Here is a 27,100-nt window from a genome sequence, read left to right on the forward strand (position 1 = left end):
ACAAAATCAATGCACATAAATCAGTTGCTTTCTTATACACTAACAATGAAAGTAAAGAAAGGGAAATGAGAGAATTCTATTTACTATAGCACCAGGAACCATAAGATACCTGGGAATAAACCTAACCAAATAGGTAAAGGATCTGTACTCGAGAAACAGAACACTCATGAAAGAAATTGAAGAAGACACAAAAAGATGGAAGGGCATTCCATGATCATGGATTGGAAGAATAAACATTGTTAAAATGTCTATACTGCCTAGTGCCATCTATATTTTCAATGCCATCCTGATCAAAATTCCACTGACATTTTTCAAAGAGCTTGAACAAACTATCCTAAAATTTGTATGGAGCCAGAAGAGACCGTGCATTGCTAAGGAAACATTGAAAAACAAAACAAAACAGAACCGGGGGCATCACGTTGCCTGATTTCAAGCTTTACTACAAAGCTGTGATAATCAAGACAGCATGGTTCTGGCACAAAAACACCCACATAGAGCAGTGGAACAGAGTAGAGAGTCCAGATATGGACCCACAACTCTGTGGCCAAATAATCTTTGACAAAGCAGGAAAAAATATCCAGTGGAAAAAAGTCTCTTCGGCAAATGGTGCTGGGAAAATTGGACACGTATGTATTAAAAAATGAAACTCGACCATTCTCTTACACTGCACATAAAGATAAACTTGAAATATAAAAGACCTCAATGTGAGGCAGGAATCTACCAAAATCCTAGAGGAGAACATAGGCAATAACCTCTTTGACATTGGCCACAACACAGTATTATTAACTATAACCACAAACTTTAAATTATGCAACATGTTGATTTGATTTCTATATTGTAAAATGATTACTTAGCATTAGTTCAAACCTGTATCACATCACATAATTTTTATTTCATTCTGTGGCAAGAACACTTAAGATCTAGTCTTTTAGAACTTTGAAATATATACTATAATATTGTTGACTGTAATCACCATGATGTGTGTTAGATGCCCAGATAAACTCATTTAACTTAAAACTGAAAATTTGTACCTTTTTTGCCAATATCTCCCCATTTCCCCAATCATTTAGAGCTTGGCAGTCATTGTTCTATCTGGCTGCTTAAGTTCATCTTTTTTAGAGTCCACTTGTAAGTGAGATTATAGAGTTTTGTCTTTCTGTGTCTGGCTTATTTCATTTAGAATAATGTCCTCCACATTTGCCCATGCTGTCACAAATGTCAGGATTTCCTTCTTTCTTAGGGCTGAGTAATATGCTATTGTGTGTGTTACAAATTTTTAGTAGCATTTTGGTTAGCCTTCTCATATTTGTGGGCTTTTTCCAAAAACTTTTGTGATTGATTTTGAATTTTATAATATTTTTGTCAGAAAAGATGCATGAAATGATTTTCATATTCCTAAGTTAATTGAGAATTGTTTTGTGATCTATACTGGAGAATGTTCTATGTGCACTTGAAAAGAATGTGTATTTTGTTGTTTTTTGGATGAAATATTGTATATATATTTGTTAAGTCTATCTAGGTTAATGTCATTCAAAGACACTGTTTCCTTACTGATTTTCTGTCTGGATGATCCATCCATTGATGTAAGTGTGTTATTCAAGTCCCCTACTATTATTGTATTACTCTTTCTTTTAGATATGTTAATGTTTACTTTATGTATTAAAGGTACTCTTATTTTGGGTGTATAGATATTTACAATTTTATATCCTCTTATTGGATTTTCCTTTAACATCATGTAATACTCTTTTTTTCTCTTGTTATTGTTTGTTTTAAAGTTTATTTGATTGATATAAGCATTGCTACTCTGACTTTTTCTACTTCTGTTAGCTGGAGTACATTTTTCCACCCTTTCATTTTTAGTCTGTATGTGTCTTTAGGTCTGAAGTGAGTTTCTTATCAGTAGTATATAGATAGGACTTGTTTCTTAATGCATTTCACAACCTTATGTCTCCTGATTGGAGCATTTAGACCATTTACATATGTATTTTATAAATATACATATATATTCATTTTTATGAAAGATTTATTAAAAAGAGAGAGTACAGGGGGGAGAGGGAGAGGGGAGAGAATCTTAAGCAGATTACATGCTGAGTGTAGAGCCCCATATGTCACTCCATCTCACGACCTTGAGATCACAGCCTGAGCTGAGACCAAAAGTCAGATGCTTAACTGACTCCACCATCTAGGAGATAATTTACATTTAAATTAATTATTGATAGTATCACCAAGTTCTTCCAGTCTTCCTCTTAGTCCAGTGAGCATCTTTATGATCATTACTTTAAACTTTCTCAGGCATGTTGCTTATCTGTTTCATTTAGTTCTTTTTCTGAGGTTTTGTTGGGAACGTATTCCTCTGTCTCTCCATTTTGCTTGATCTTCTGTGTTTGTTTCTATGAATTCAGCGTAATAGCTACTTCTAAATTTGAAGGAATGGTCTTTTTAATGGTTGTGTCCTTTGTAGATTTTGTGGCTGGTGACTTTGACTGGTTTGCTAGAGCTCTGTGAGGCGTGGGCTACATTTCTGGGGCACTTCATCCTGGGGCTGCCTTGGTGGGATGGCCAGAGTGAAGGGTGCATGAAGCAGGGGAGTCCCAGGGCGTTCTGTACACATAGCATCTTGACAATTGCACTAAAGCTGAAATGGGTGCAAGCCAGAATGTCCTGGGGTATTCAATGCAGGAAGTGTTCTGATGGGGCAACTGGAGCTGTACTTGGTACAGACTGGAGGGTTCTGGTGTGCTCCATAAGGATGAATGCTGGTGGGATGGCTAGATCCAAGACAGGATGCAGAATGGGGGTTTCCAGGGCTCTTCACACAAGAGTCTGCCTTGTGGCAGAGCTGGAGACAAAGCAAGTATGAGCCAAGAGGTCCTAGAGTGCTCTGTGTGAAGGGTACCCTAATAAGCCATCTCGAGCTGAGGTGGTGTGGGTCTTGTGTGAAAGAGGTCCCTGGGGTTCACTGAGGCAGCAGGCCAGCTTTTGTGTCCAGACCCTGTTTTCTTCTGGGTGTGATATCAAGCTAAAGTGAGTCACTTGTAGGAAGCACACTATTAGGTACTTTTTCCATTTATATTAAAGTAATTATTGATAGGTAAGAACTTAGTATTGGCTTTTCAGTAATTGTTTTCTGGCTCTTTTGTAGTTTCTTTGATCCTTGCTTTCTCTCTTGCTATCATTATTTGTGATTTGTTAATGTTTTGTATTGGTTTGGTTCTTTGATCCCTTCCTTCCTCCCACTCTCTTTCTTTCTTTCTTTTCTTCTTTCTTTCTTTCTTTCTTTGACTTTCTCTTTCTTTTTCTTTCTTTCATTTCTTTTTTTCTCTTTTTTTCCTGTGTCAGTCTTAGAGCTTTCTTATTATGTCTTGAATGAAACATCTTATGAATCTATTTTAAGTTGGTAGCAACTTAACTTGATTCACATACAAATTCTATACTTTTACTCCTCTTCATATTTTATGCTTTTGATATTACACCTTACATTATTTTATATTGTGTATCAACAAATTGTGTTAGCTAAATTGTTTTTAATAGTTTTGTCTTTTAACCTTCAAAATAGAGTTAAAAGTGAATCACACACACACACACACACACACACACACACACACATCTCATTGGACTTCTTGGTATTATTATGCTGAATTCCTTATCATGCAATTCATAGATATTCATTTTTTATGGGGTCAGCTACTGGAGTTTTAATATTACAGAGTATTCTTAATTTGACTATATATTTATCTTTATAGTAGTTTTAAACTTTCATATTTTAATTACCATTATTTTGCGTTAACTTGACGAATCCTTTTAGCATTTCTTGTAAACCGGGCCTAGTGATGATTAATTTCCTCAGATTTTGTTTGTTTGGGAAAGTTGTTCTGTGTCCTTTATTTCTGAAGGACGGTTTTGTTGGGTACAGTTTTCTTGGTTGGCAGTGTTTTTTTTTTTTTTTTTTTTTCTTTTAATACTTTGAATATATTGTCCCATTCTCTTCTGGTCTGCAAATTTGATGCTAAGAAATTAGATCATAGTCTTATAGGGGTTCCTTGTATATGACATGTCATTTTTTTTCTTTCTGCTTTTAAAATTCTTTATTTATTTTTGACCTTTGGCAATTTGATTATAATATGGTGCAGGACTATTCCTAGACTGGACATGAGAAGGACTGAAGCAGAGTCACAAAGCTCTGCAGTAGGACTGAACTAAGAAGGCCAGACTCACAGATGGGTATGTCTCCTGCCTGGTTACTGGGTGAATAGAACTGGAAGCCAAAAGGGACTACAGCCAGGTAATGGGCTGCTTCCAGGTTCACAGCCAGGACTGACATTGGCAGGCATGTTTTCTGAGGAATGGGTAGATGTGACCCTTGCTGGGTCCCCTAAGAGCAGGACCAAGGCCAAACAGGTGTATAGCTGAAGCGACAGGGGACAAGACTGTTTCTAAGTTTTCAGCTGGGACCATAATCATTGATCCTGCCATTTGGACATGGACCTGCCTTCTTGTAAGAGCCTTCCTTGGTCTCAGGTTCCACAGTTTCCTACCTGAGTTGCTAAACTCCTGCAGAGGTGCTTTTGCCCATGGATGGCTGCCAAATAGTTGCTGCTGGGAGATTTAAGCAGGGAACCTCCTATCCTTCCATTTTGCTGAGGTCACTTTCCAAGGTTTAAAGTTTTAATTTCTATTTTTATGTGAGGTAGATTTGATCATGATCAAATATAGATTGATAGAAATAAATAAAGGAGAATCGATACCTATTTAAAACTTGCTTCAGAGATTATCAAAGGAGTCTAAATACTTATAATTGTGTTCAATGTGCATAAGTTGACCTAGAATTGGCTTACATTAATTTGGTTTTGTCTTCTAAAAATCTGAAAGAATGGAGATTTGAAGAAGTAAAAACAAAAGTTCTAATTATCAAATGGCTAAATAGACTCAATTTCTTCTTTAAACAAGATTAAAATTGGTAGTGTTTTCTTCCAAATTTTGTGAATATTATGCGCACACACACACACACACACACACACACACACACACACACACACACTTCTTCTCCAATAAATTCCTGTTCTGCATAAACAACTCTTTAAGTATTACAACATTTCTCTGAAGATAGAAATATAATTTCTTCTCTCTTTTACTTGTTACATTCAGATACTTTCGATACTCATTTTTAATGGCAGTGCCAAGAAATGTTAGTTATTGGATTATTTCCCAGACTCTAGTTTAATATGTATCTAACATCTTCCAACTTCAGCATAAAAATAAATTCTAAATCTTACTGAGTCATTCAATCAGCAAACACAGGTACTTCTCACTATTACCAGTTCCATACTTTATCATTGGAAGCTAGAAAACAGACAAGGATTATTTTATAGTAAAGGTATCATTACTATGATCATGCAAATGATCTAAATGGGCAAATGGAAAATCAAGTGAAATGCTAAAGTGATATTTTCCTTAGTGACTAAGCAATTTGGAGATTTCAGATTAACATAAACTGAAGAAGGAAAAAAAAGACTGGGTGGTGGTAGAGGACTGGTGTCATCTGATATTAGGAAACACTGTTCTACAAAAAAAAAAAAAAAATCACTATCCATAAATACTAAGTAACTCTCATAAGTAACTCCTAAATCATTTTCACAAAATGATTAGTAAGCTGCTACAAATTTTTTAAAAGTACATCATTGCAACATTAGGAAGGAAAATTCTCCAGTGTGTTTCTCTAAGAGGAATTTGGTAGGGAAGGAGAAGCCAATAAAGTAAATATGTGACCAGGTATTTTGTTTACTCAAATTGAGGGGTTCTATATTTTTTCAGTGACAGATTCAAAACCTAAACCTTGTTTAAATGTCCATATAATGACCTCAAATAGTAGAATAATTGATGCCAATGATATACATTGTTTTTATTTTTTGTTTTGTTTTTCTATTTTGCATATGTAGTGTTCAGTTTGTTCTTTACTTAAGAAGAGAAGACAGGGGGCGCCTGGGTGGCTCAGTGGATTAAGGCCTCTGCCTTCGGCTCAGGTCATGGTCCCAGGGTCCTGGGATTGAGCCCCGCATCGGGCTCTCTGCTCGGTGGGAAGCCTGCTTCCTCCTCTCTCTCTGCCTGCCTCTCTGCCTGCTTAGGTCTCTGTCTGTCAAGTAAATAAATAAAATCTTAAAAAAAAAAGGAAAAAAAGAACAGAAGACAGTTATAGCCTACTTCCTGACAATCTTATCAAAGTGCTCTAGACTATGAAAGATATATTTATAAAATGAGAAATATAGGAAATAGAGTGCTTTTTATAGATCTGCTTCTTTAGAATACATAAATCTTTATTATATCTGTACATACTGGTCTTTTTGGAATATAACTATTAGAACACTTTATGAAACTACATTTTAATATATTAATATACTATAAAGTTCTGTGCAACATAGAAATGGCAGGCACAAGCCTAGTTTCCTATTTGGAATGAAAAGTTAATGGATTTGTGAAGAGAGGGCTTCCATAGAGAAGACATATACTGACAGAATTTAGGGAACCTTGTCACAAATGGCTGATTTCCTTTTGTATATTGTCATAAAAATGCATGGCTCTATAAATATGACCAAAGTAGATGAATAGAAGATCTGTATTCAAATATCTCATAACAGTTTGCTAAAAATGGATCATTTCATTTCCTTAAAAATATTCAGCTAATGATTGTTGATTTTGTCAATCTGTTTTTGAAAAGTTTTTGAGATGCTGTTAAAATTATACATACTGTTTTCTCAGATCAACTTTGTTTAAAATGACACTGTTAATATAATACCAAAAGTTTTGGAAAAGTCATAGGTTTTTGGCTATCTCTAAGAACATAGAAAATCAGGTTTTGTAGGTTAAACCCCAAAGTAGCATATGAATTAGGGAGACTATGATGATGTAGTTGAGTGTGTGGATATTAATTTTTATAAGTTCCTTTTTGAATTTTTTTCAACTGTAGGGCAAAGAAATATAGCTGCCATAGGAACTAAAGTACAAGATATTAACAAGGGCAAATAAAACTATGCACCATTTATTTCTTCCACGAAAAATGCCTTTCATGTACCTTTCTCATAAATTCCTTTCTACCAAACACATCAATTTATAAATGTCACTTTGATGACAATCATCATTGGTATTTCTTCTGACAGATCTTTGGCTTCACAGACTTTAAAGTAAGTCCACTTATTTATTTTCTTTTTTAAAGGACTATTTTTAGAGCACTTTTATATATATAACAAATTGAGAGGAAGGTACCTAGAGTTTCTATATACCCTCATGCATAGGCACCCTCATTTTCATCAGAATGGTAATTTTTTCCCTCCAAGGACTAAACTACATTGATAAATCCTATTCAACTAAACTCTGTAGTTTACCTTAGAGTATACTTTTGGTGTTATACATTCCATAGGTTTGGATACATACAGTGATATGTATCCATCCTTATAGTGTTATAGAGTATTTCCACAAACCTAAAAATATTTTTTGCTCTGTATATTCATCTCTTCTCTCCCTGACCCCTGGGTGGTTACTGATTCTTTTACTATAACCACAGATTTGCTTTTTTTTTCAGAATGTCATAGAGTTGGAAACATGGAGGTTCATGGAGGTTATTTATTTATTTATTTATTTTATTTTTATTTTTTAAAAAGGTTTTATTTATTTGTTTGACAGACAGAGATCACAAGTAGGCAGAGAGGCAGGAAGAGAGAGGGAGAAGCAGGCTCCCTGCTGAGCAGAAAGCCCGATGTGGGACTTGATCCCAGGACCCTGGGATCATGACCTGAGCCAAAGGTAGAGGCTTTAACCCACTGAGCCACCAAGGCACCCCATCATGGAGTTTTTTTAGATAAGCATTTTTCACTTTGTAATATACATATTTAAAATTCTTCCATGTCTTTTCATGGTTTAATAGCTCATTTTTTAAAAAATTTTATTTATTTATTTGACAGACAGAGATCACAAGTAGGCAGAGAGGCAGGCAGAGAGAGAAGAAGGGAAGCAGGCTCCCTGCTGAGCAGAGAGCCCGACGTGGGACTCGATCCCAGGACCCTGGGATCATGACCCGAGCCGAAGGCAGCGGCTTAACCCACCGAGCCACCCAGGCTCCCTAATAGCTCATTTTTAAAGCACAAAATAATATTCCAGACATCATTGTCTAGATGTACGATAGTTTACTTACCTACTGAAGGACATCTTGGTTGCTTCCAAGTTTTGACAATTATGAATAAAACTGCTATAAATACTTTATTATAGGTTTTATTGTGGGCATAAATTTTAAACTCCTTTAAGTAAGTGCCAAAGAGAGTGATGGCTGGATCTTGTTTAGTTTGTAAGAGCTTTTAGTTTCATAAGGGTCAGTTTAGTTTAGTTTGTTTAGTTTTATTAAAAAAACTTCCAAATTGTCTTCCAAAGAAGTGTATCATTTTGCATTTCCACCATCAATTAGTGTTTCTATTTCTCCATAACCTGTCTAGCTTCTGCATTGTCAGTGTTCCAGAATTTGGCCATTCTAATAGGTGTCTAATGGTATTTCATTGTTTTAGTTTTCATTTACCTGATAAAATATGGTGTAGAGAATCTTTGCATATGCTTATGTCATCTGTTTATCTTCTTTGGTGAGATGTCTATTAGCCCATTTAAACCAGGTTCTTGCTGTTAAGTTTTTTTTTGTAATATTTTAGGTAAAAATACATTAAGATATGTGTCTTTTACAAATATTTCCTCCTGGTCTATGGCTTGTCATCCAATTCTCTTGATATTATCTGTCACAGAGCAGAAGTTTTTAATTTTAATTAAGTCCATATCATCAATTATTTCTTTCATGGGTTACTTCTTAATGTATCTAAAAAGTCATCACCATACTCATGGTCATCTAGGTTTTTATTATACTGTCTTCTAGGAGTTTTATAGTTTTGCACTCTACTTTTATAAGTATGATCCATTTTGAATTAATATTTGTAAAGGGCATGAAGTATGTTTTTAGATTATTTTATTTTTCATATGGATGTCTAGTCATTACAGCACTATATGTTAAAGAGAGTGTCTTTGCTCCATTGGTTCCCTTTGGTACTGTGTCAAAGATCAGTTGCCCATACTTATGTGGTTCTGTTTTTGTGGTCTTTACTTTGTTCTTTGGGCCCATTTGTCTGTTCTTTTTTGTGAATCTCACACTGTTGTTTATAGTAATTCTTAAAGCTGGGAGTGTTAGTTCTCCAACTTTGTTTTCTCCTTCAATTCTTTATTGGCTCTTCTTGGTCTTTTGTCTTTCCATAAAAAACTTTAGAATCAGTTTGTTGATAACCAAAAAATAGCTCCCTAGGATTTGAATTGGAATTGCATTGAATCTGTAGATCAAGTTGGGAAGAACAGACATCTAGACAGTACTATCTTCCTATCTATGAACATAGAATACCTTACCATTTATTTAGTACCTCTTTGCTTTCAATTATCATAGTTTTATAGTTTTCCTCATATAGATTTTTTTGTTTCGTTTATATTATTTTTGTACAAATGTAAATGGTAAATTTAATATAAACTAATGTAAACAGTAAGTTCTTCATTGGTATATAGGAAAATGATTGACTGCTGTATATTAGCCTTGCATCCTACAATATATCTATAATACTTTTCACTAATTCCAGAAGTTTTTTTGTTGAATCTTTTGGAATTTCTACTCAGGTGATAATGTCAATGTGAACAAAACAGATTTGTCTTTCTTCCCAATCTGTATATATTTTATTTCCTTGCCTTGCCTTATTGCAACAGGAAGTGCTTCCATTATGATGTTGAAAAGGAGTGGTGAGGAAGGACATCCTTGCCTTGTACATGATCTTAGTGGGAAAGCTTCGTTTTTCATGACCAAGTATGATGTTAACTGTGGATGTTTTGTAAATAGCCTTTATCAAGTCAAAAATATTCTCTATTCCTAGTTCACTGAAAGTTCTTAATCATGAATGGACATTAGAATTTGTCAATTGATTTTTCTGCATATATTGATATCTTGTTTTTCCTTTTTAGTCTGTTGATGTGTTGCATTACATTAATTTCAAATGTTGAATCAGTCTTGCATATTTGGGTAAATCCCACTTGGTTATGGTGTATAATTCCTTTTAATACTTTATTGGATTCTATTTGATAATATTTTGTTGAGAATTTTTATATTTATGTTCATGAGAGATATCAGTTTATAGTCTACTTATAATTTCTTTGATTTTGGTATTAGGATAACCTTAGCCTCATGGAATGAATTAGGAAGTATTTTCTCTCCTATTTCCTGAAAGAGATTGTAGACAATGGTATAATTTTTTTCTTTAAATATTTGGTAGAATTCACCAGTGAAACAATCTGGCCCTGGTACTTTCTGTTTGGTGGTTACTTAATACTGGTTAAGTTTTTATTTTTTTTTATTTTTTGTTTTTATTTTTTTTAAAAATGATCAGATTTTGTTTGTTTGCTTGTTTATTTAGTTAGTCACCATACAGTGCATCATTAGTTTTTGGTGTAGTATTCCATGATTCATTGTTTGCTTATAACCCCCCATCCTTCATGTAATACATACCCTCCTTAATACCCATCACTGGGATAACTCACCCTTCCACACCCCTCCCCTCTAAAACCCTCAGTTTGTTTCTCAGAGTCCATAGTCTCTCATGGTTCATCTCCCCCTCCAACTCCCCCACCTTCATTTTTTACTTTCATTTCCTAATGTCCTCCATGTTATTCCTTATGTTCCACAAAAAGTGAAACTATATAATTGACTTTCTCTGCTTGACTTATTTCACTTAGCATAATATCCTCCAGTTACATCCATGTTGATGCAAATGTTGGGTATTCATCTTTTCTGATGGCTAAGAAATATTCCATTGTATATATGGACCATATCTTCTTTATCCACTCATCTGCTGAAGGGCATCTCAGCTCTTTCCACAGTTTGGCTATTGTGGACATTGTTGTAATGAACATTGGGGTGCATATGGCTCTTCTTTTCACTACATCTGTATTTTGGGGGCAAATACCCAGTAGTGTAATTTCTGGGTCATAGGGTAGCTCTATTTTTAATTTTTTTGTGGAACTTCCACACTGTTTTCCAAGGTGACTGTACCAATTTGCATTCCCAACAACAGTGTAAGAGGGTTCCACTTTCTCCACAGCCTCTCCAACATTTGTTGTTTCTTCCCTCATCAATTTTTGCTATTCTAACAAATAGCAAGGTGTAAGGTGGTATCTCAATGTGGTTTTGATTTGAATTTCCCTGATGGCTAATGATGATGAACATTTTTTCATGTGTCTGTTAGCCATTTGTATGTCTTTTTTGGAGAAGTGTCTGTTCATGTCTTCTGCCCATTTTTTGACATGACTATCTTGTATTGTGTGTGTTGAGCTTCAGGTGTTCTTTATAGATCTTGGATATCAGCCCTTTGTCTGTAGTGTCATTTGTGAAGATCTTCTCCCATTCTGTGTGTTGTCTCTTTGTTTTGTTGACTGTTTCCTTTGCTGTGCAGAAGGTTTTTATCTCAGTGAAGTGCCAAAAGTTCATTTTCACTTTTGTTTCCCTTGCCTTTGAAGACATGTTTTGAAAGAAGTTGCTGTGGCCGATATCAAAGAGGTTACTGCCTATGTCCTCCTTTAGGATTTTGATGGATTTCTGTCTCACATTCTTTCATCCACTGTGAGTTTAATCTTTGTGTATGGTGTAAGAAAATGGTCAAGTTTCATTCTTCTGTATTAAACTGTCCACTTTTCGTAGCACCATTTATTGAAAAGCATGTCTTTTTTTTCCATTGTATATTTTTCCTGCTTTGTTGAAGATTATTTGGCCATAGAGTCGAGGGCCCATATCTGGGTATTCTATTCTGTTCCATTGGTCTATGTGTCTGTTTTTGTACCACTGACATGTTGTCTTGGTGATGACAACTTTGTAATATAGCTTGAAATCAGGCAACATGATACCCCCAGCTTTGTTTTTCTTTTTTAACATTTTCTTGTTGATTTGGGGTCTTTTATGGTTCCATACAAATTTAGATTATTTATTCCAGCACCTTGAAAAATGCCATTGGTGTTTTGATCAGCATTGAAAGCATTGAAAGTATGGATTGCTCTGGGCAGCATAGACATTTTAACAATGTTTATTCTTCCAATCCATGAGCATGGAAAATTTTTCCATCTTTTAGTGTCTTCTTCAATTTCTTCATGAGCATTCTGTAGTTCCTAGTGTATATATCCCTTACCTTTTTGGTTGGGTTTATTTCAAGGTATCTTGAAACAGTGATCAAAAACTTCCCAGAAAAGCCAGAGTCCAGGACCTGATGGATTCCCTGGGAATGCTACCAAACATTCAAAGAAGAAATATTACCTACTCTCCTGAAAATATTTCAAAAACTTTTTTTGTTGTTGTTGTTTTCAGAAGGAAAACTTTCAGATTCTCTCTATGACGCCAGCATTACCTTGATCCCAAAACCAGGGAAAGATCGCATCAAAAAGGAGAATTTCAGACTAATATCCCTGATGAATATGGTTGCCAAAATTCTCACCATGATCCTAGCTAATAGGATCCAGCAGTACCTTAAAAGGATTATCCACCACAACCAGGTGGGATATATCCCTGGGTTGCAAGGGAGGTTCAACATTCACAAATCAATCAATGTGATAGAACACCTTAATAAAAGGAGAAGGAAGAACCACATGGTCCTCTCAATTGATGCAGAAAAAGCATTTGACAAGGTACAGCATCCATTCCTGATCAAAACTCTTCAGAGTATAGGGATAGAGGGAATGTTCCTCAATTTTATAAAATCCTTGTGTGAAAAACCCACAGTGAATATCATTCTCAATGGGGAAAAGCTGAGAGCCTTACCCTTAAGATCAGGAACATGACAAGAATGCCCACTCTCACCACTGTTGTTCAACATAGTACTAGAAGTCCTAGCAACAGCAATCAGACAACACAAAAATAAAAGGTATTCAAATTGGCAAAGAAGAAATCAAACTCTCTCTTTTCATAGATGACATGATGCTTTTTGTGGAAAACCCAAAAGACTCCTCCCCCAAATTACTAGGGCTCATACAGCAATTCAGTAATGTGGCATGATACAAAATCAATGCACAGAAATCAGTTGCTTTCTTATATACTAACAGTGTAACTGTAGAAAGAGAAATCAGAGAATTGATTCATTTACAATTGCACCAAAAACCATAACATACCTTGGTTAAATTTTTAAATAAGAATAGTCCTATTATGATATTTTATTTATTCTATGAAAGTTATGGCAGATTTTATCTTTCAAGGGATTGGTGTCTTTCATCTGTGTTATCAAATTTGTGAGTGTGAAGTTGTCTGTTGTATTGCTGTATTATCCTTTTGATGTTCATGGGATCTGTACTAATGTCACTTCTTTCATTTCTGATATTAATAATTTGTGTATTCTCCTTATCCTATTAAGCCTGGCTAGAAGTTTTTTTTTTTAATTTTTAGAAGTTTTAAAAAATTGATTTGAAAAATGATCAGGTTTCATTTTAATTATTTTTTTCTCTATTGATTTTCTGTTTTCAATTTTATCTCTAATTCTTATTATTTTCTTCTACTTTGGACTTGATTTATTCCTATTTCTTTTAGTTTTCTATAGTGGAGACTTAGATTATTAATTTTACATTTCTCTTCTTTTTATTTAATTTCTTCTTTTTAACATATGCATTCAATACTATAGATTTCTCTTGATTTTTTTTGATTTCTCTTGATTTTTGATAATTTTTACATTTTTATTTAATTCAAAACATTTAAAAATCTCTCTTTAGAAATCTGTTCTTTGACCCATATGTTATTTTTAAGTATGTTATTTAATCTTCACATTTGGGGATTTTCCAGTTATCCTTTGTCATCGATTTCCAATTTAATTCCATTGTGGTTAATAGCAGACATTATATTATATATTATATTATATATTATATATATTATATTATTTTAAGTTTATTAGGGTGTGCTTTATGGCCTAGGATATGGCCTATCTCGGTGAATGTTCCATATGTATATTCTACTATTACATGTAGATTCTACTATAAAATGCTGATTCTACTACCAGAAAAAAGGTATATTCTACTATTAGAAGAAGTAACTAGTAGATGTCAAATACACCTATCTAATTGATAGTGCCACTGAGTTCAGTTATGCCCTATTGATTTTCTGCTGCTGGAATATGTCTGTTCCTGAGAGGGGGCCACTGAAGTCTCAAACTATGAGTGAATTCAACAATTTCTCTCAGTATTTCTATGAGTTTTTACTTCACATTGTTTGATGCTGTGTTGTCAGGTACATACATATTAAGGGTAGATACGTCTTCTTGAAGAATTAACCTCTTTATCATTATGTAATGCCCTTCTTCATTCCTAGTAATTTTCCTTACTTTGAAGTTTGCTCTGTCTGAAATTTGAATAATTTTTGCAAATCCAGATACACGAAAACCTCATTTTCTAAATCTCCATACTGTTTCTACAAGACAGAGCGCTTAGCAAACCAGAATTACTGAACTCTCATTAAAGCAAAATTATTGTGAGTCTGCAACCTCAGGAGTTCTCTGGGTGAAATTTGAAGTTGGCCTCCCATATGTAAAAGACAAGAAGAGTAAAGAAAGATGAATATATATTAGTAGGTCGCAGTTTTAACAAGTAAGAGAACTTACATACAAGACTTGTCTTGAACAGCTGCAAGATGAATATATCTCCACACCTGCCTGATAGAATCTTACGAGTTTATATAGAGGTCTTAATACAATTCAGTCATATGGGTAGTCCACATGGTCTCAACAGCACGGTATTCTCAAGGCTGCATTCTAGAAGTGGATCCTAGAATGGGAAAAGTGGGAAGAATGTCCATTCCAAGTTGGGGGCAAATAAGGAGCCATCAATTGCCCAGATTCAACTCATGAATCAACTGGCAGTCATATCCTTTCAATGACACCCTCCAAGACGTGTTCAGACAATAGTTCAGTATGGAAATAAGAGTATTAGACAAATGCCATAAGAAAATAGGAGTACAGATGGCTCTTCTTTTCACTATGTCTCTTTCTTTGGAATAAATACTCAGTAGTGTAATTACTGGGTCATAGGGTAGCTCTATTTTTAATTTTTTAGGAATCTCCACACTGTTTTTGTGGAGCATAAGAAATAACATGGAGGGCATTAGGAGAAGGAAAGGAAAAGTGAATTGGGGTAAATCAGAGGCGGAGATGAAAATGAGAGACTGTGGACTCTGAGAAAGAAACTGAGGGTTTTGGAGGGGTTTTCAGGGTGGGGGGGATGGGTGAGCCTGGTGTAGGGTATTAAGGAGAATATTAAGGTGGGCATTAAGGGGGGAATATAAAGCATGGAACACTGGGTATGGTGCATAAACAATCTTGGAACCCTTAAAAGATGAAATTAAAAAAAGAGAGAGAGAGAGAGACTTTGTCAAAGATTAACTGCCCACATAGTTGTGGGTTCATTTCTGGGTTTCCTATTCTGTTCCATTGATCTCTGTGTCTGTTTTGTGTCAGTATCATACTGGCTTGATGACTGTAGTTTTGTAATGTAGCTGTAGTCCCCAGTTGTGATGATACCAGCATTGCTTATATTTTAAAATTTCTTTGGCTATTCAGGATCTTTTTATTCAGCAATTCCACTACTGTGCTTCCATAAAAACTTTAGGATTATTTGTTCTAGCTCTGTGAAAAATGCTGGTGGTATTTTGATAGGGATTGCATTATATGTGTAGATTGCTTTGGGAAGTATAAACATTTTAACAAAATTTGTTCTTCTAATCCATGAACATGGAATGTTTTTCAATTTCTTTTTGTCATTTCAATTTCTTTAAAAAGTGTTCTATAGTTTTCATAGTACAGATCTTTTACCTCTTTGGTTAGCTTTATTCCTAGGCATCTTATGGTTTTTGGTGCACTTGTAATTGTTTTCAAATCTTTGATTTTTCTTTCTGGTGCTTCATTATTAAGGTATAGAAATGCAACCAATCTCTATACATTGATTTTGTGTCCTGCAACTTTATTGAATTCATGTATCTTTGAAAAAGTAGGAAAGAATATCCAATTAAAAAAAAGCCTTTTTAATAAATGGTGTCAGGAAAACCATACAGCAATATGTACAAATATGAAATTGGACCATGTTCTTACCCCATACAGAAAAATAAATTCAAAATGGTTGAAAGGCTTAAATGTGAGAAAGGAAAACATCAAAGTTCTGAAAGAGAAACCTCTTTCACATTGGCTGTAGCAACTTCTTACTAGACTTGTCTCTGTAGGCAAGGGAAATGAAAGCAAAAATGAACTATTGGGATTTCATCAAGATAAAAATCTCCTGCACATCAAGGGAAATAGTAAGCAAAAATAAAAGGCAGCCTGTGGAATGGGAGAAAATATTTACAAATGACATATCTGATAAAGGGTCAGTATCCAAAATCTATAAGGAAGTTATCAAATTCAACACCCAAAAAACAATCCAGTCAAGAAATGGGCAGAAAACATGAATAGACATTTTTCCAAAGAAGACATCTATATGGCTAACAGACACTGAAAAGATGCTCAACATCATTCAGCATCAGGGAAATACAAATCAAAGCTACAGTGAAATACAACCTCAGAATGGCTATCAGAATGGCTAAAATTAACAACACAGGAAACAACAGATGTTGATGAGAATGGAGAGAAAGGAGAACTCTTACATCATTAGTAGGAAAGCAAACAGATGGCAGCCATTCTAGAAAGCAGTCTGAAGTTTCCTCAGAAAGTTAAAAACAGGTCTACCCTACAATCCAGCAATTGCACTATTAGTTATTTACCTAAAGGATATAAAAATACTGATTGGAAGGGACATTTACACCCCAATGTTTATCAACAATAGCCTAATTATGGAAAGACTCCAAATGTCCATTGACTGATGAATGGATAAGGATGTGGTATGTACAAACACACACACACACACACACACACACACACACACAAACACACACACACAGGAATATTACTCAGCCATCAAAAAGAGTTAAATCTTGCTATTCATAATGACATGGATACAGCTAGAATGTATTATGCTAAATGAGGTGTGTTAGAGAAAGAGAAATACCATATGATTTCACTCAATATGGAATTTAAGAAGCAGAACAGATGAACATAGGGTAAAGAAAAAAAAAAAAGAAAGGGAGAGAAGGAGGCAAACCACAAGAGACTTTTAATGTTAGATAACAAACTGAGGGTTACTCAAGGAGATGTGGACAGGGAGATGGCCTAATGTGTGATGGGTATTAAGGAGGGCAGTTATTGTGATGAGCACTGGGTGTTTATGTATGGAGTGATTTATTAAATTCTACTTCTTAAACTAATATACTATATGTTAACTGGGATTTAAATAAAAACTTGAACCATTAAAAAAAGTAAGGGACTTACAGGTGGATATTATCATTGAATGAATATAGATAGCAGTCTGTTAGTACATAGAAGACTGTAGATATTTGTCTGAGGTCCAGACAAAGATTTAATCTGTGTTCAAGAGTAAGATCAGATGAAGGCAGAACTCAATTATAAAGGGTATAGGGTATTTCTAAAGTTACAATATTATGGTCACATACGCAAACAAAAGAAAAGATCCACTTCCTTGGTAAGACTCAAGATTGGAGAGCTGCTAGTGATAATAAAGATACTAACATGCTAAGAATAGAACTCTCCACCATGAGGTGAGTGTAGATCCAAAAGGTAAGCTAAGGTTTAATCTATAGTGAGCAAATCAAATGCCCTTATCTGAAAAAAATGTTGTAATTTAAACCTGGTAAAACTTAACACCTAACAAGTATTAAAAGAACACATGGCAGATCGTTTTAGGGCATTCTCTGTTTCATATCAAACCTACTTTCGGCAGATTGCCTGGAAAGCACATATATTTTACCCTGCTATTTAGAAAATTTCCCCATTGATATTATTAATTATGAATTTACATTTTAATGCAAAAAATATTTTTTCTCCTTATAAAATAGTTATTCAGATTAACTATTTTGAACTGTTTGTGTCTCATTTAGAAAGTAAGTTCTGGTATGCCTTTCTTCCCACCACACTTTAAAAGTAAATATTCCATGTTTGATTTTCATTTAGTTTAATTACATAATGTATAATCTTTTCTCCTATTGTAAAGAAACACATGTATTTTACACAATGTATATATGTACAAATACTCATATATATATTCATGTCATGTTTTAACTACCCATTTAAGATCTTGTTATATTATAGACTTAATATGAGGCTTTTGTAAGAGTACTTTTTTAAAAAAAATAAATATATAATGTATTATTTGTTTCAGGGGTACAGGTCTGTGAATTACCAGTCTTACACAATTCACAGCACTCACCATAATGATACCCTCCCCAATATCCATTATGTAAGAGTACTTTCTTGACTGGTGAGAAAAATCCCACCAGAATTCATCTTCATGCAAGACCAAAATAATAATACACTATTCATATAAAATTGTCAGTTAACACTCATATAATGCATAGCATGTACAGGTGCTTTTCAAAGATCTTTACCTATCTTGGCTCTGTCAAACCTTACCATAATCTTATAAAGGGATTATTATTTAGTTTATTTTCAGATATAAGAACTGTGGTGCATAGAGTTTAAATGACTTGACCAAGGTAATTTGATGGTAATGATGGAGTCAGGATTTGAATCTAAAAAGTCTAATTTTTTAATCTCTCTGCTTCCTAGTATACTACATTGTCTCCCCATTGTGAATTATATTCTCAAGATATAGTATCAGGAATAGATAGGGTATAAAAGTTTTATTTTTTAATTATCTTTGAATAAAGGAAGATTCAAAAGTAGATGTTTTTGCATTTTGGAAAGAGAGTGTTCTCTATATAGCTAGTAGGATCTGTGAGATAAGAGGTCTATAAAGTCCCACTTGCTTATCCTTAGACTTGAATGTAGTGATTTTGGACAAATTATTTCATAACTCAATATACTTCCTTTTGAATTTGTAACTCCCAAACTGGCATATAGAAACAGCAAACATTTAGCTAACAAAAACAGAAATATTCCACAAACATATTTTGGCAGACTGTTAAAGACTGAACAAGGGAAATATATAGCAGGGGGAAAAGATTCTCTCTGGTGACATCAGAAAGAGTACATTGGAGTAATCACAGAGTTAGGCAAAGATATTACAAAACCAAAAAGGCTCTTTAGAAAGACTGACTCAACATCCATTGTTAGGTTTCTGGCCAGAATTGCTCTCCATTAAGTTGTTGCTCCTTTTTTGCTCTACTGTGAATTGCTAGCTGCCAACCTCTGCAACATATCCTAAGTTCCTTTACTTAGTGGCTCTGGCTAATGTCGCAGGGAGAGATTGGAAGGTAGAGAAAAACAGAGAATCAAAACATATCTTCTCCATTGTTTTTTTTTTTTTTTTTCTCCCTGTCTCTGTGTCCTTGGCAAAGGTAGTTTCTTCTGTGCTTCTAGTTTCCATGGCAGCGTTTTTCTGTTTTAACAGTTCTTGCCTAGTGGCTCAGATTCCAGAGCTCTGGTAAACCTCTGGATGGTAATGGGTTCCTTCTCTTCCTAATCTGGATTGTCTCACCAATATGTCTCACGTTCATATTTTTGGTTCATCTCATAACTTTGTAACCATTCTCCACAACAAATATCCTACTTTGAAATTTCTGCTTCAGGTGTTGTTTTCCTGACTAAACTCTAATGATGCAATTTATTTGGGTAAACAGAATAAGAGTTAAAAGAATGTAACTTATTATTTTTAGGTGTCTGTGGAAATTTCAGGTATTATAATTTTTTAAGCACATGGTTTGATTCATTAAATAGGTCTGGAAATCAGAAGTGAGGGCAACACAGGAGTTAAAAGAGAGAATTATCACCATGTTCTGAATAAAATTACCTAAAGGCAAAATATAGAGGAGAAAAGTGGCTGAGAATAGATGTTCAAATCAAAGAATTGATTTGATTCTTTGAAAAGAATCAAATCAAGGAATTAACAGATGAAGAGGATTAGTATGGAAGATTGATGAGGACACAAGAGAAAGCTCACAACAATGCATACATGTATATGTATATGTATATGTGTGTGTGTATGTGTGTACATATGTGTGTGTATATGTATATGTATATGTATATGTATATGTATATGTATATGTATATGTATATGTATATGTATGTATTCAACAACATAAAGTGTTTAGAGAACTCCAGAAGAGATAAGGGCTGAAAATTTTCCACAAGTTCTGGAGAAAGATTCTAAAATTGGAGACTTTTTTTTTTTTTTATTTTTTAGAAGAGGGTATTACTAAAATAGTTAAAGTGTTAAGGATTAAAAAAAAATAATGTATTTTATTCCATTTTCTTAGTTTTTTGAGCACGATATTAGATAAGGCCAATTGTAGCAACCATATGAATTGGGCTGACTCCTAAAAGTACAAAAGAGCGTTTTTAAGACTTCTGATATAGTGGATCAAAGGACCAGACATGGATGCAAGATCAAGAATATGAGGCAAGGAGTTAATAGCAAAGGGTAAATTGCTGGTCCAATGGGTTAAATATCATCAGGATATAGAAAATGAAGTGTTATGTTAAAAGGAACATGATGGTATTGCTCATGACTGATATAGGTAAAGCTACTATTAAAGATGAGTACAAGAAAATTAATATGCTTTAATGACAAGGGAATGTATAGGACAAGGGGATGTGTATGCCACTATCTATGTAGAGGTTGATATTGATGGAGAGTTTATTTATGATGGACTAGGGGATTCAGTGACCACAGTGGCATGGGTTGTGAGAAATGTCAGTAGTAGAATGATGAATTTGTGGGCAATATGTATAGAGTAGTATTGAAAGGATAGAGTGTAACTTATAGTTAGGATTGCATTTTATCTCCTGTCTGGTAGTTCTAAACTGCTCCAAGTTACCAAACATCAAAGGGCTCTTTCCACTGCTTCTGATTGATAAGGAGGTTTGGGGACACTCTATGCTCTTAAAAATTATCCATATTCATTTTTTCCTTCACTATCAAATTTCTATACACTGGAGTACACATATATGTATGTGTGCTTATGTCAAAGTGTCTCAGCCATCCTAGAGTGCTTTAAAGAGAATGGAGTGTCCTTTGTGAATTAGCCACTCAGATAAAGTCAAGAGTGAAATTTTAGGGAGAAGGCATTAGCAATAACTTTTCTGGTCAATTTTGTTTTCTGTATAGTTTATCACGAAATTATAATCTTACCAAAATTCACATAAGGAAACATACATGAAAAAAGAAAAAGTTATTAATTATGAACTCTGACACTCCTTGTAATAGTGTGATTCAGGAAAATAACAAAATAAAAGCCCCTAACTACAATTTAAGATTATCTATAGGACATTTTGGTGGTTTCTGATTTATTCTTTTTTTGACTATATTATTTTTTCCTATGTTAGATACATTTACTTGGAATTTATAGAGGGTATGTATGCTTCCTTACAATACAGAAAGCTGAAAACAGAAAATAAAGAAAAGGGGAGGAAAATGGAAAAAAGAAAATGTACCAACACTTTGTATGCTAGGTAATGCACTAGAATCTTTGTAAATAATTTATTCTGCAATAATTTTTTACTAAATATACCATGATTTTCATGAGGAAAATTTTCTCACTGAATTTTTTAAAAATGCTAACCACATGAAAAACATTTAAAAACAAAGCAGAATAATTATGCTAAGTTTTCCCTTTTGGAGGTTATTAAAAATAGTATTAATTCCTTTGGGTTGCTGGATGAATTTCTGAAAATGTACAGAAAGAGGTATAAAGTTTTGGGGGAAGGAACATAAACATCATCCATTACAGTCTTCCTGTCAGTGCTTGAATTCCTTCAATATTCTAAAGTTCATCAGCTGTGTGCTTCCTGTGGCTTCTGTAACAAATTACAACAAACTTGATGGCTGAAAATAAGAGAGCTTTATTTTCTCTTGTTCTGGTGATCAGAAATCCAAAATCCAGTTAGCAGTAGGGACACACTCCCTATGGAAACTCTAGAGACAAATTTTCCTGGTGCTTCTGGATTTTAGTGGTTGCCAGCTTCCTTGGCTTGTGGCCACCACTCCCCCAAATTTTGCTTTCATCTTTCTTTCTTTCTTTCTTTTTTTGGTAATTTAACTTTATTTTTCCAGTGTTCCAAGATTCATTGTTTATGCACCACACCCAGTGCTCCATGCAATACGTGCCCTCCTTAGTACCCACCACCAGGCTCACCCATACCCCCACCTCTCCCTTCCAAAACCCTCAGTTTGTTTCTCAGAGTCCGCAGTCTCTCATGATTTGTCTTCCCCTCCGATTTCCCCCAATTTGCTTTTCCTTTCCTTCTCATAATGTCCTCTGTGTTATTCCTTATGCTCCAGAAGTAAGTGAAACCATATGATAACTGACTTTCTCTACTTGACTTATTTTACTTAGCATAATCTCCAGTCCTGTCCATGTTGATACAAAACTTGGGAACTCATCCTTTCTGATGGAGGGGTAATATTCAATTGTATATATGGACCATATCTTCTTTATCCATTCATCTGTTGAAGGGCCTCTTGGCTCTTTCCACAGTTTGGTGATTATGGCCATTGCTGCTATGAACATTGGGGTTCATATGGCCCTTCCTTTACCTACATCTGTATCTTTGGGGTAAATACCCAGGAGTGCAATTGCAGGATCATAGGATAGCTCTATTTTTAATTTTTTGAAGAATCTCCACACTGTTTTCTGAAGTGGCTGCACCAACTTGCATTCCCACCATAAGTGTAAGAGGGTTAGCCTTTCTCCATGTTCTCTCCAACATTTGTTGTTTCCTGTCTTATTAATTTTGGCCATTCTAACTAATGTAAGGTGGTATCTCAATGTGGTTTTGATTTGAATCTCCCTGATGGCCAGTGATGATGAACATTTTTCATGTGTCTGTTAGTCATTTGTATGTCTTCTTTGGAGAAGTGTCTGTTCATGTCTTCTGCCCTTTTTTTGATATGATTATCTATTTTGTGTCTGTTGAGTTTCAGGAGTTCTTTATAGATCTTGGATATCAGCCCTTTGTCTGTAGTGTCATTTATGAATATCTTCTCCCATTCTGTGTGTTGTCTCTTTGTTTTGTTGACTGTTTCATTTGCTGTGCAGAAGCTTTTGATCTTGATGAGGTTCCAAAAGTTCGTTTTTACTTTTGTTTCCTTTGCCTTTGGAGACATGTCTTGAAAGAAGTTGCTGTGCCTGATGTTGAAGAGGTTACTGCCTATGTTCTCCTCTAGAATTTTGATAGATTCCGGCTTCATGTTGAAGTCTTTTATCCATTTCGAGTTTATCTTTGTGCATGGTGTAAGAGAATGGTCAAGTTTCATTCTTCAATACATACGTGTCCAATTTTCCCAGAACCATTTACTGAAGAGTATGTCTTTTTTCCACCAGATTATTTTCTCCTGCTTTGTTGACAATTAGTTGACCATAGATTTGTGGGTCCATATCTGGACTCTCTACTTTGTTCCACTGCTCTGTGTGTTTGTTTTAGTGCCAGAACCATGCTGTCTTGATGATCACAGCTTTGTAGTAAAGCTTGAGATCAGGCAATTTGATGTCCCTAGGGTTTTTTTTTTTTTTTTTTTTTAACGTTTCCTTAGCAATGCAGGGTCTCTTCTGGCTCCATACAAATATACAAATTTTAGGATAGTTTGTTCAAGCTTTCTGAAAAATGTCAGTGGAATTTTGATCACGATGGCATTAAAAATATATATGGCACTAGGCAGTATAGATATTTTAACAATGTTTATTCTTCCAATCCATGATCATGGAATGCCCTTCCATCTTTTTGTGTCTTCTTCAATTTCTTTCATGAGTGTTCTGTTCCTCGAGTACAAATCCTTTACCTCTTTGGTTAGGCTTATTCCCAGGTATCTTATGGTTCTTGGTGCTATAGTAAATGGAACTGATTCTCTCATTTCCCTTTCTATACTTTCATTGTTAGTGTATAAGAAAGCAACTGATTTATGTGCATTGATTTTGTGTCCTGCCACATTACTGAATTGCTGTATGAGTCCTAGTAATTTTGGGGTGGCATCTTTTTGGCTTTCCACAGAAAGTATCATGTCATCTGCGAAAAGAGAATGTTTGATTTCTTCTTTGCCAATTTGAATACCTTTTAATTTATTTTTGTTGTCTGATTGCTGTTGCTAGGACTTCTAGTACTATGTTGAACAAGAGTGGTGAGATTGGGCATCCTTGTCATGTTCCTGATCTCAAAGGGAAGGCTGTCAGCTTTTTCCCATTGAAAATGATATTTGGTGTTGGTTTTTCATAGATAGATTTTATGAAGTTGAGGAATGTTCCCTCTATCCCTATCCTTTGAAGAGTTTAAACCAGGAATGGATGCTGTGTTTTGTCAAATGTTTTTCTCTGCATCAATTGGGAAGACCATGTGGTTCTTCTGTCTTTTTTTATTGATTTGTTCTATCAAATCAAAGCTAGGATCTTGTGAATCTTAGCATCCATATTCATCAGGGTCAGGGATATCAGTCTGAAATTCTACTTTTTGGTGGGGTCTTTGCCCAGTTTGGGGATCAGGGTAATGCTGGCTTCATAGAAAGAGTCTGGAAGGTTTTCTTTCCATTTCTATTTTTTGAAACAGTTTCAGGAGAATAGGTATTATTTCTTCTTGAATGTTTGGTAGATTTTCCCAGGGAATCCATTAAGTCCTGGGCTCTTGTTTTTTGGGAGGTTTTTGATCAGTGCTCCAATCTCATTACTAGGTATTGGTATAGGTATTCAGGTTATCAATTTCTTCTTGTTTCAGTCTTGGAAGTTTATAGATTTCCAGGAATGCATCCATTTCATCTAGTTTGCTTAACTTATTGGCATATAACTGTTGGTAGTAATTTCGGATGATTGTTTCTATTTCCTTGGTGTCAGTCGTGATCTCTTTCCTTTCATTCATAGTTTTGTTAATTTGGGTCATTTATCTTTTATTTTGGATTAGTTTGGCCAGTAGTTTATTGATCTTATTGATTCTTTCATAGAACCAGTTTCTAGTTTCATTGATATGTTCTACTGTATCTCCAGTAACTCATTGATCTCTGCTATAATCTTGATTTTTTTCCCTCTTGTGTGTGGAGTTGGCTTAATTTGTTGTTGATTTTTCCAGTTTTAATGTGTAAAGAGAGCTGGTGTATTCAGGACTTTTTCAATTTTTTTGAGTGAGGCTTAGATGGCTATTTATTTCCCCCTTAGGACCACCTTTGCCATATCTCATAGGTTTTGGAGTAATGTGTCTTCATTCTCATTGATTTCCATTAATTGTTTAAGTTTTTCTTTGATTTCCTGGTTGAGCCAAACATTCTTGAACAGGATGGTCTTGAGCTTCCAAGTGTTTGAATTCCTTCCAAACTTTTTATTGTGGTTGAGTTCTAGTTTCAAAGCATTGTGGTCTGAGAATATGCAGGGAATAATCTCAATCTTTTGGTATCAGTTGAGCCCTGATTTGTGGCTAGAATAGACCCAGGATATGGTCTATTCTGGAGAAAGTTCCATGTGTGCTGAAGAAGAATGAGTATTCTGTTGTTTTAGGGTAGAATGTTCTGTATATATTTATGAGGTTCATCTGGTCCAATGTGTCATTCAAAGCTCTTGTTTTAAGATCCCCTACAAGTAATGTATTCATATCAACATGACACTTTATTTTGATTAACTGTTGGCTTATATAGTTGACTGCTCCCATACTTGGGGCATAAATATTTACAATTGTTAGATCTTCTTGTTGGATAGACCCTTCAGGATTGACATAGTGTCCTTCTTTATCTCTGACTACAGTCTTTAGCTTAAAATCTAATTTATCTGACATAAGAATCACTACCTGAGCTTTCTTTAGAGGCCCATGGAATGAAAGATGCTTCTCCATCCCTTCACGTTCACTCTGGATGTATCTTTAAGTTTCAAACGTGTCTATTGTAGACAGCATATGGATGGATCCTGTTGTTTAATCCAATCTGCGACCCTGTGCCATTTTATGGGAGCATTTAGACTGTTCACATTGAGAGTGATTATTGAAAGATAAAATTTTATTGATATTATGTTGTTTGTGAAGTCCTTGTTTCTATAAATTATCTCTGAAAATTTCTGTTCTGTGTCACTCTTGGGTTCTTTCTTCTTTTATAGAACCCCCCTTATAATTTCTTGTAGTGCCAGCTTGGTGGTCACACACCCCTTTAAACTTTACCAGTCTTGAAACCTTTTTATCTCTCCAACTATTTTAAATGTTAGCCTTGCTGGATAAAGTATTCTTGGCTGCATTTTCTCATTTAGTGCCATGAATATGTCTTGCCAGCTCTTTGTGGCTTTCCAGGTTTCTGTGGACAGGTCTGATGTTATTCTGATGGTCCTTTTTCTGTACGTAAGGAATCTCTTCCCCCTAGCTACTCTTAGGACCTCTTGTCTGAAATTATGGTTTGTGAATTTCACTATTAAGTGTCTAGATGTCTTTCTAGACTTGTTGATCTTGGCAGCATGTCCTTTCTGCCTCTAGGACACAAACACTTTTTCCATTCCCTGTACTAGGGAAATTTTCATCCCTAATTTGTTCAACTATATCTTCTAGTCTTCTCTTTTTCTCCATCATCTCTGGGATCCCAATAATTCTGTCGTTGGAATGCTTCATGGCATCATTTATTTCCCTAATTCTGTTTTCATGGCTTCTAAGCTATTCCATTCCTCCTCCTGATCCTTTTTCTATATCAGTTTGTCCTCTAGATCACTATTTCTATCTTCTGCCTCGGTTTGCCTGGCTGTTAGAGTATTTAGATTAGATTTGATCTCATTTATAGCATTTTTAACTTCTGCCAGCTCAGCTCTCACTTCTGCCCTTAGAGATTCTATGTTGTCACTAAAGGTTTTCTCCAACCTAGTCATTGCCTAGATAACTGTTACCCTGAATTCCATTTCCGACGTATTGCTTATGTACATATCCAATAGTTCTGATGGAGAGGGCACAGTCTCTGAATTTTTCCTCTGTTGGGTGTTCCTCCTCCTAGTCATTTTGGTGAGAGGTGGTTAAGAGGATGTATAGCT

This window comes from Enhydra lutris, unplaced genomic scaffold (assembly GCF_002288905.1).
Source record: "Enhydra lutris kenyoni isolate GAN:26980312 unplaced genomic scaffold, ASM228890v2 scaffoldscaffold3, whole genome shotgun sequence".
Taxonomy (NCBI): domain Eukaryota; kingdom Metazoa; phylum Chordata; class Mammalia; order Carnivora; family Mustelidae; genus Enhydra; species Enhydra lutris.